At 44.4% G+C, this 8,302-nt stretch overlaps 1 pseudogene; it reads right to left on the minus strand.

Moving 5' to 3' along the window:
* Window positions 1-2,221: 2,221 nt before the first annotated feature.
* LOC124682574 lies at window positions 2,222-8,081 on the minus strand (annotated as a pseudogene).
* Between the last annotated feature and the right edge of the window lie 221 nt (window positions 8,082-8,302).

Genomic DNA, 8,302 nt, shown 5'->3' on the forward strand with positions numbered 1-8,302 from the left:
GAAGTGGAGGCAGAGGTGGCTCACCATTAGCAGGCTCCACGATCTAAGCGGTGCTCAGTGGTGCGAGGACACCAAATGCATCGTCCTTGAGGGTGAGAACTACTGCGGGCACATCGCGGTGAGCACCTCACTAACCCAGTCCTCCTCACTAACTTTTATGATCAGCCACGAGCAGAAGTAACATCATTTTCCCTTCGTATCGTAGGATCACCCAAAGGACGCGGAGTTCCTGAATATGCCCATCGCCAACTACGACGAGATGCATACCATCTTCTCCTTCGGCCTCGCCACCGACAAGTACGCCATGGGATCCAGTGAGCCCCTGGGCTTGGCTGCAGCAAATCCTGCACCTGAGGATGCTGAAATCCAGGAGTCCGACACGGTCAACCTCGATGCTGTGACAAGCACGACGCGACTGAGAAGCCGATTGCCGGCAAGAGGAAGAGAGTGCCTTCGCCAACGACGAGTTGGTGGCCTTCACCAACATGACTGTTGTTGTGAAGGACGTCGCACAGGCCATCAGGGACAACAAGCCCACGGACATGCACCATGACCTGTACAATACGGTCATGACCATGCTTGGCGTCGCCGAGGATGATCTCATGGCCGCCCTCAGCCACCTCGTCGACCACAAGGCCTAGGGTTCCAGCTTCGTCGGCATGATCGAGCCACACCGCGTCCTCTGGCTGAGGAACTACCTTGGCAAGTACCACGACAAGGTGTAGTGGTGCCTTTGAGGGGGTGGTTCAGGGATGCATGCATGGAGATGGTGGTGATGATGATGATGTATGATGTATATTCTGGCAGTAGCTAGGATGAAAAACATTTGATGGCCCCCTTTTGTAAGTGTGATGAGGTGGTATATACTAACCCCTCAGGTGATGGTGAACTTTGCGGTGTTAGGATGAGACACCCACTTTTGTTGTGGTGGTAGGACGACACCATGGTATTGTAGGATGAACTTTTGATCGACTTTTGGAATGATCATGCATGTTCGTGTTAGTTTATCATTTGTTGTCAACACTTATGTTGTTCTATTGCTCTTTTCTGAATTGCTTCATGGTTGTGATCGCTAACATCTTCTTATGTCATGCTAGTGGTATGTGGTGTTTCGCGGGCGGGTTCGAGGAATCTACAGCTCATGAAGAGTCTGTCAAGATCAGGTCAATGGCTACTCCAACAACAACTACCGAGGATATGCAACATTGGAGGAGGCACAGCAAGAGTACCTCACCTTCCTGAAAGAGGAGCTCCTGGAAGATCAGGCAATCGATGAGGCAGTGCCACAGCTGCTGCCGGAGGAAGTACATGCTCTACAAGGAGCACCGTTGGAGGTACGTTCCAACCGGGTCAAAGATTACATCATTGCCTTCCTCATCGTGGTGATCGTGAGGATCGTGTTCTTCTAAGTGGTCTATGATTGTATGTAATATACTATAGCATGATAATCTCACCCTATTTGAATTGTGGTAAGGATATGAAAATGTGATTTGAGCAACCAAGCAGCTGATTCCTATTTTCCTGCGTGCAAACGATGGGATCTGGGTCCTTCTTCAGCGCGCAGGCCGTACAGGCTACCAACCGACCCGCCAAAAGTAGCCCATGGCCCGTTCGCGACGCGTAAGGGCTTCCATCTCGCTGCGCAGTCATGCAGGGATTATTCCAGGCAACCAAACACACCCTAGAACGTCGGGAACAAATTCTGGAAATTCTCACCAATCTTCTCCTGCCACAGCCTACAGGGCTCCTCACATGTTGGAATCGTTAAATTTGACCCAAGTCAAGGATACAAGCAGCGAACGGTGCTGATCAAGAAATCCTTTTGCCAAATCGCGACTCTCGACCAGTTCCTGATTTTGATCTTCGAGTAGCACATGTCCATTTTTTTAGCAATAGCAAGTACAGTGATTCATAACATATACACTGAACATGACAGCCCTAGTGCAAAGATACTTTTGCTGGAACAGACGGGAAACTTTCCATCCTCTGGCATTATTTCGCTTCGTGCATGCCTTGCTTACCAGATAAACAAAAATGTTGTAGTACAACGGTTTGTTCTCAACATAAACCATATCACACTAAGCCTCCAAAATCGCAGTGTGGATCACATACATATAACCGGACGCCGAAGGAAACTGCCGGCTCCTTGCTCTCGTCTAAGTAGTATAGAGAGGACCGGCAACCATTCAGATCATGGCAGACTTCATTCCACGGTTCGCTCAGAAGTTTGAAGTGACTCAAACTTGTGAAGAAGCACCAAAGTAGCAGCTCCGAAAATTTCATAAGGGCACACAAATGGCGAAGCTGTGCACTGTATCGGTATGGTCACCAATAGATGACACTGCCGTTAGTTAGTTCATTAGTCCAGCTGGATGACATCCTCAATATCTCCTCAATAGACAGGGCTGCGGTCCCGTTTTCTGGTCATGCCTCGACTCTTCGGGGATGGCGCTTTACCATAGCCGCCTGACCTCATCACTAAGGGAAAAAAATGATTTAGCAAGAGAAAGGAAAAATAAGCGGCAATTCATGCAAATATAATTTTTGGGAGAGTTCATTTACTTCTATTTATCTCAAGCTCCTGATCTAACTCTTCTTTCCATTTCCTCTGTCTTTCAGAGCTAATGCTGGCACAAATATTGCATCACATATTAGATAACATTGAGGTAGTGAAAGACCATGATTAAGTTGAATAAAAGTGAATTCATGATTTTGCTGCACAAGTATTAGCGGTGTATCATACAGTACATCTAAATCGAGTGCTTCAAACAAACCTCGGGTTGTCTTGAATATTATCATGGACCTTGTCCTCAACCTTATTGAGTTGGGGAGAAGCTATTTCTCTCAAAATTCGACCACTTCCCATCATGCTGCTTCTTGAGAAACTCCTTGTGCAACTCTTGGGACTGGCATTATACAGATTATCACAAACTGGTTTTACTGCTGCACCTCCTTCCATCTTAATTGGAGGTGACCTTCCTAGAGGGGGCAACAATTGGGTAGTATTTATGATGTTTGCTCTGGAAACATCACTAACACCTTCAGAAAATCCTGCATTCACCGTGTTGTAGAACTCATATAAAGGTGACTGCAGTTTCTTCATATCTATTGCCTGGAAAACATCGAAACAAAGAGTAATCAAATACCAACAACCAAAAGTGATGAATTTGCACTGGTTCAAGCATGAAAAATACCTTTTCATCCAGAAAATCTTTTATTTTTGATTCTGTAACTTCATCGTCCTCTTCAGAGATTCCCTCACAAGGGAAAGTGAAATCATTTTCAGAAATGTTACTTTCTGCATGATTGGCTAATCCGTTAAAGTCCCTTGATTGACTAGATCTTTGTTCTCGGCCTTCCCAACCATCAAATGGTTCAGAAATAGGATTGAAGCTCTGAAATTGACAAAAGACCACACAGTTGTAAGGACTCAGAACATTCACCTATTTTCAACTTGTACAAGCTAAAGTGTTACAGAAGCAAGAGTAGGCGTTTAGATGGATTCAAGTATAGAGAAGGGTAAAGCACAAATTCTTACTGATTCAATCATCACGAAGTCATCCTTGTCGCCAAGCTGACACATGTCATCACCACACTGTCGCTCCCATAATGATACGGTGTCTGATGACTTGTAAGAGTTCATGGTGGAAATGTTGGTAGAATGATTCAGGCCCCTATAAATAGAGAAATTTGCTCAGCCTAAGCTGAAGTTGGACAATGTACATGGCTCGAGATTATAGAACTTACAAGGCACCTGTCGGCATATCGTTTGTACAAAGTTTGTTGACGGAGGTTTCCTGCCAGCATAGTATTCTTTAGTTTAGATTCACAACTTTTGGCCAAGCAAGTAAGTAAGTACAATACCAGTGGTAACCAACCTTTGGCACAGCATGATTGAGCTGACAATGATCCTCCAATCCTCCTATAACAAACGGATGCTGGAAGAAAAGTTCAAGACATTACTCTCTTTTTTTTAAAGAAAGATTCATTGCTTCCGGCCTCAGCACCCAGTGAGTGCATTCAGCCCAAGGCGTTACTCTTTGCAAAGTATAATACCGTATTGTTAGAGCCACACTACCTACACGAGCTATAATTTAGAAGTCAAATGTAAACGCACCTGCAACAAGTCAGATGCAGCAGATCTCAATTCTGGTTCCCTGGAAGAAGAAACAGTATGGTCAAGGCAATGTAGGGACATTTATTAAATATTATTTCCAGTTGCAGGAAAATGTGTAATTTGGTACTGCTCATTTCTGTGTAAGTTACCCAATAGAAAATTCCTAACAAATGCCATATCCAAGCAGATGTTAATTGGACCATACATACACATAACAACGTCGCAGATGACAAACCATACAGTAAGAAGGGCAGTAGAAATTTTGCAATCCAAACAGGTTATAATTTCAGATCTGGAGTTTAGTAAACTTAATTTTCGGATGTTCTAAAAAGAAAAAATCTAAAATACATTTGAATTTACATGAAAACCAAGCTGTATGTACAAAACCTGGCTTAGTGCACAGTAGGATATCACAAGCATTACCATGCTAATAAATTTACAGGTATCATTTTCTAAGAGTTCTGGTTGTGGCCTTTGACTGTCACAATCTCCAATGACAATTTTAACTATGCATTTTGACCATGCTGAGAAAATTCTAAGTACGAGATCATGATAACTTTGACAATGAATCTAGATGTCATTCTAATTTAACCATTCTAGATAGTTTTAAGTATGGGCAGTCAACCGTGGATGCATGGACAGAATCAAGGGGGGGATAGGCTATGTGAAGAACGGAGGTAGTTTTACTTGTATGTACAAATGCAGATATAACTTGAGAGAATTCATGTTCACCAATATCCAGATAACCGATATATATTATGCAGTTAACATACACAACTATTTTGTAAAAAAAAATTCTTACTAGATTCTACAATTCCAGCTTTCCTGAGTGCACAAAGTGTGTCAGAAAATAGAACATGTTCAGGCACATTTAATAGCATCCTTTTGCAGAATCATGCAGCCGTAGCCATATTTTATAAATAATTAGAAACTGTGATCATAGTCATACTTTTGCAAGCATTTCAACAGAAAATCCTTGGCTTCTGGAGAAAGATGCTCTGGTATTGGTGGGTGTGACTTCGTCGTCCCAACATAATACAGAAGAGAAACCTGAAAAGTTTTGATGATTATTAAGAGCAAGCAAATGACTTTCTTAGGGTATACTGGTACTGAAACTGACCTCCTGAATTTCCTGATTCCATGGAGTTTTACCGGTCACCATTTCAATTACAGTGCATCCGACACTCCATATATCTGCTGAACTGCAATGGGAAATTATGGATTAGTTTGAGAAATGGTTTAAACACATAGTTTGAGTTTCAAGAGATGTTGTTTTCGAACTGCAATATAGTATCAGCTTGTTTCCGAAAAATAACCAAATTCTGTTATAAAAACAGTGTTGAAATCTGCTGCTTCAGTTTTCCTAGATACATTTCAAGATTGGTAACTGTATCATAAAGTTAGCCTTGCAGTGACTGACCCCTTAACTCAGAAAGTCAAATATTATTCTTACTTCCTGAAGAGGTGTTGGGCCACATCCCTCACCATTATCTTGATGGATATCAGAGATTAATTCTTGGAAAGAGAAGGAACTTATTAAAAGAGAAGAAAAAAGGAACTTAATTAAAAGGAGAAGGGAAGCAACAGTGCCCTAGACCCTATATGGGAGGTGAGTGAGAGCATCAGTTTTGTGAGGATGATAAGTGATAGTATAGAAATAAGCTGTAAAAGAGAAGATAAGATGAGAAGAATTTTTTTTCCAGATCGGCGTGTCACGTGCAATCTTCATCACACCTTTGCTCAGAGAGCCAAACTGTGTTCGATTGATGATTTGGTTATGAGCGCCAGACTTGAAGGGGAGTTCGACAGCTCTGTTAGCACAAGATTCAGCAGTGCAGTCTTTGGAGAAGCTCAAAGTCAATTGATGTCCATATTAACTGAAACTGTCAGTTTGTTACTTCCCAGATCAGCTGAAACTGTCAGTTTATTATGAAGTTACTGGTCCATGTTACCGCCTAGTTTGAGGTCATTCGGATCTCTGGTCGCTTGATGTAAGCTCCGTACACCCACCATCATTCACAGTGGAAGAGTTTGAGAGTGGACCTTGAGATTAGAGGAGGTTTTTTACGGTGTCAACTGGGACTATTGCCGCATATTCCTTTGCTTATTTCTTGGTTGAGATTTTCCTGAGGTTCGCTTTATAAGAACTTAAGAAGAGGGGTTTGGCTTTGAATGTTGTCCCATTGTGAATTTGTGCATTGTATTGTTGCTGCCCAGCCATACAAAATGCCCCAACAGAAAGGTGAGAGTCACCTACCGGCCCCTACTCAAACCTAGCAAGGAAAACATAATAAGAAATTAACAAGAATGACAAGAACAAAAGAGATTATTCACTTACAAGTCATGCCCACTCCCTACAATTACTTCTGGGGCCATCCAATACGGTGTCCCTTTCATTGTCTTTGCAGCAGTTGCCTAACACAAAACAGGCGATGGCAAAATTATTGATGTGAAAGGAAGGGCATAGTAGATACATAAAAGAAAATTGTCAGTAAGGATTGTCTTCTCTTGCATTGATGAACAAAAATGCATTAATGCACACATCTCAAGGTTTCAGTATGTAAAAAGGAACTGTGAATTACAAAGCAATATAGTGCATGGCAAAATCAGAAATTCCACTCTACCATGTCAAAACATATTGAACACAAGTAATAAATTTATGGACTCACCAACTTCTCAACCTGCTTCGATGCTCCAAAATCAGCTAATTTGATGCATCCTTTGTTGTCAACGAGTATATTTGCTCCCTGAAATATGAAAACACCACAAGAGTCTTAGGTTAAAACAAAAGGAAGAGAAGGCTTTATCGAAACAAAATCCAAATACTAGATCGATTTCCATGCCTTTATATCCCTGTGTATGATTCCATTACTATGCAAATACTCCAGCCCATGCAAAATCTGCCTTGTGTACTTTCTGATAACCTGATGAACAAATGCATTGAGCCAAAACAACTCTTCAGTGATCAACTCACGGAAGTAAAAGAAGAAGCGAGGCAATTAATACTTACAGCCTCAGGAAAAGCTCCAAGCCTCCCGAGGAGTGACTGGATCGACCCTCCTGGCACAAACTCCAGCAGGATATTCAGTGAGTCTTCCTCCCGCACCGTCCCGATATATCGCTGCTCAAACCATCCAGATAGGTCAAGCATGGTAACTGAAAGAGAAGAGCAAGGCAGGCAGCGCAATGTGTAGCATATACTCACAACAATGTTGGGGTGCGAGAGGTTCTTGAGTAGCTTCACTTCGTCCTCAAGTTCCCGTATATTAGCCTGATCAAAACATTCCCATGTTAAGCACTTTGGAGTCAAATCAAATGGCATCAGATTTGCACAATTGACAAGGAAAACTGGCATAAAAACATGAAGCTGCTGGAGCGAAGGACCAAATGCACTCACTTGGGCCTTATCCCTCGTCGCAATGCTGGTTCCAATCAAAACCTGTAACCAAAAAATCAACAGAAGATCGATGAGGTGACACCAAATCGCCCCAAACTCGAAAGATCGATTAGATACTATCTTGGTCGCGGAAGCATGCCAACCTGCTTGACGGCGAGCAGCTCGCCGGAGTCCAGGTCCATGCCGAGGTAGACCTGCCCGAACGCGCCGCTACCAATGAGATCGCCCTTCCGCCACCGGATCAGCGGGATCTCCTCTCCTCCTAACCCTTTCCCGCCGTCGGGGGCGGGAGACGCGGACGGCGGCGCCTGCGGCGACTGAGACTGCGACGGGGGTGGTGGGAGGCGGCGGCGCGGGGGCGAGGGGCTCTTGGAGACCATCCCGAGCAGCCCCATCCCCCGGGACTTGCGGAGGCGAGTGCTGATCCGCTCCCTGAACCCCCCGCCGGGGCCGGAGGAGGAGGCGGGGTCGTCGAGGGCCGCGCCCGGGCGGAAGGAGATGGAGCGGAGCACGGAGTCAAACAGCTCGTGGAAGCCCGCCGCCGCCGCCGGCGTCGTCTCGTCGCATGGTACTGAACGGGGCAACGATTTGCGGGTTGGCTGGCGCGCGCGGCCGTCGCCGGCGAGGGTTTGGAGCCGGATCGAGCAAGAAACCGTGCGAGAAGGATGGGGAATTGGGAATTCTGTGCTCTTGCTGGTGTGATGTGGCTCTGCGATTTTGAAATGGAAATTCGGTGGGAGCGGGGTGAGACGGAAACGCCTCTATCGACCGTTGCGAGATCGGGAATT

Source organism: Lolium rigidum, chromosome 1 (assembly GCF_022539505.1).
Source record: "Lolium rigidum isolate FL_2022 chromosome 1, APGP_CSIRO_Lrig_0.1, whole genome shotgun sequence".
Lineage (NCBI taxonomy): Eukaryota > Viridiplantae > Streptophyta > Magnoliopsida > Poales > Poaceae > Lolium > Lolium rigidum.